Source organism: Haplochromis burtoni, unplaced genomic scaffold (genome assembly GCF_018398535.1).
Source record: "Haplochromis burtoni strain Fernald_Lab_line unplaced genomic scaffold, NCSU_Asbu1 Contig_389, whole genome shotgun sequence".
Lineage (NCBI taxonomy): Eukaryota > Metazoa > Chordata > Actinopteri > Cichliformes > Cichlidae > Haplochromis > Haplochromis burtoni.
This window is the reverse complement of record NW_024582750.1, coordinates 6,692-9,571: the sequence shown is the minus strand read 5'-3', so window position 1 is coordinate 9,571 and position 2,880 is coordinate 6,692. Positions and strand designations below refer to the sequence as shown.

Below are 2,880 nucleotides of genomic sequence, written 5' to 3'. Positions count from 1 at the left end.
CGAGCTTTCTGCAGTGAAGTTCTTGACAAAAATAAGTTGCAAACACATTCAGAATTTGAGTGTGCTACATGTCATGAATAGTTGCTGATTTGGATGCAGGTCACGTGGAAGCCAGGCGAGGGAGATGTTACGCAGAGAATAAAGCTGTGACAGTAACCTGAGAATACGGTGTCAGACACAAACAAAAGAGATAGGATCAGCTCTGAATGAAAGATGTGGTGGCTCTCTAAAAGGACCTTTGTTGATGGATTGGGGTGAAGGAGTTTAACCGCCGAAGCCGTACAGAGTGCGGCCCTGCCTCTTCAGAGCGTACACCACATCCATGGCGGTGACGGTCTTCCTCTTGGCGTGCTCAGTGTAGGTGACGGCGTCGCGGATGACGTTCTCCAGAACACCTTCACACCGCCGGGTCTCCTCTAGATCAGCCAGAATACGCTTCACTACCGCCACGGCGAGCCAGAGCGGCGGATAGCGGTTTGGTAGATGCCCTGGATGTTATCACGAAGCACCTTACGGTGACGCTTGCGCCTCCTTTGCCGAGTCCTTTACCTACACCTTTTTTTTTTTCTTTTTTTTCTTTTTTTATAAAATCACTTTATTTAAATATCAAAATTCACAATTTACAAATACACATAATACAAGCACCATACACAAAATTATTCACATCTTATTTTAATATTACAATAATAAAAGCTCCCACGGTAAATCATTCCCTAATTTCATATCTCTCGTTTTTCTTCTTCTCAGCTCAGTAACAATGTTTTTACATACGGTGAAACTACTTATCATTTTTTGTTCTATAACACCTTTAGCTCTTGTTTTCCATATGTGGACATTTATAATACACATCACCAACCAAAACAATCTTCTTTTATTTTCACTCATCTTTTCTTTAAACAAACCATATCTTACTGATTTTATATTATTTTCAATATTAAAACCTAGTTTTTCCATCCTCCTTCTTATTTCAACCGTCCTGTAACACGATATCAATAGATGATCAAGAGTTTCGTCTTCATCACAATTCTCCATAGGGCATTTCTTAGTAGTAACGAAGCAACTCCACAGAACCTACAGCTCTTACTGGGAGACGTCCGACAGAGATAAGCCACACTGTATCTCTCATGTTCTCGGATATTACTTTGTCATATATGTTTTTAACTATTTTCTGATTTTCTTCTTTTTCCACAGCCTTATATTGTATCATACCTTCATTTTTTTTTAGATTGATTTTATTATATATCTGTTTTGAGTTTTTTAAAAGATTTAAGTAAACAGAAAAACATTTAAGCCCTATCCCAATTAATCCACTGATCCAGCAAGATTCGCCCCGATAACAAACAACACGTTTAGAAGTACCAGTGCACCCACCGGGTCGAGGTCTCCCTCTCTCCTATTCGCAAAATCTTCTCTTTCCGCTGACAAGCGAATCCTCCACATGGTCCAGCTGAGCTAGCTCTCGGCTCCAAATGCGCCTAATACTAATTGTATTTAATACAGAAAGGAATCACAAAATAACGACTAAAGATCTGCATCCTAATCATCCATTTCTTTTTCCTAAGGTCTGTACATTAATCCTTCCTCTATGTTACTTTCGGCGAGCTTATATTTGTCCCCCAAATCAATTCTGGTCAAACAACAATTATACGTAATTTAAATAAACAGTTCTTGTGGAGGAGGGGAAAGACAGTAAGCCAGAAAAACAAACCAACCTCTTAAAGCAGACTACCGTAGTCGATTTCAACAATAATTCTACAACGGACTTTATATGTTTGTATTTTATTGTCCCATTTAGCTACTTCGATATTTCTACCTTCACTCTCTTTTTGTTCTCCCAATCAAAGAGTGCACATGGATCATTTTTAGAATAATCCAAATACCACAGTACAAATCTATCACTCAATCCTTGAATTACATTTTTTAAGCATCAATTACAGTGATTTTAAGATTTTAGCCCGGGTTGCTCACAAACACAAACACTCCTCTCGGTAACTTTTCCAATGGATTTAGCCTTCAGCAAACCAAACGAAGCATTGGTTCAGTATTATGGTCTTAAGCCAAACCGTTCAACTTAAGTATTGATAGCTACCCTCTATTAAAACAGATCTTTTAATAATATACAGAGACATGGTCACTCACGGCCATAAAGCAAAGGTCAGTCAACCTGCCATGTAGGTCATACATAAGGACGTATCCAGTAAAACGGCTAGTCAACTATTGATCGTTCAGTTAAGTAACGGATTTAGTGTGCTAGAAACAAAAGTTACTAAGCGGCGCCTGCGGCTTAAAGGACATCCTTGTTTCACTCCTAACAAGTCGATGAAGGGGTTCGGTCAGCCCCTGCCTTTTACCTTAAGTCTGGACAGACGGAATTTTACTAATATAAACTTTAAAATACATACCGAGATGAAGAAGGTATTCAGGCATAATATACCTACCAGCTTTACAGTTAATAATCTTCCCACAAATAAGAGTGTGAGATGGTAAGATCCAAAGGCTTTCCATCATTGTCGAGAGCACTTAAAATAAAACAAAAATTCGTGTATCTTTTCTACGCACCGTATAAATTATTATGCCCAACTGGAAAACCCAACAAAGACAAGTACATAATTATCCCACATCAAGAACGTACCCTCTTATGGCACAGCAAAATCGCTGGACATGCTCGTAGGCAAGAAGTGAAGCAGCACATGGCGGGGAGAAGTGAGGAGGAGAACAGACACAATTTTGCACCGGAGGTTTTCGGGAAGCTTTTATTTTGGTATTTCCGTTGATCCGTACAATAAATTTGCATATTAGCCTAAATATTTAGGTTTAACATTTAACATTTAGCATTTAGATTTAACATTTACGATAGATTTAAGATTTAACTTAAAATAG

The 2,880-nt window shown here is 38.5% G+C and overlaps 1 pseudogene; it reads right to left on the bottom strand.

The window, feature by feature from the left end:
- Positions 1 to 244: 244 nt before the first annotated feature.
- LOC121811972 lies at positions 245 to 2,427 on the bottom strand (annotated as a pseudogene).
- Positions 2,428 to 2,880: the final 453 nt, after the last annotated feature.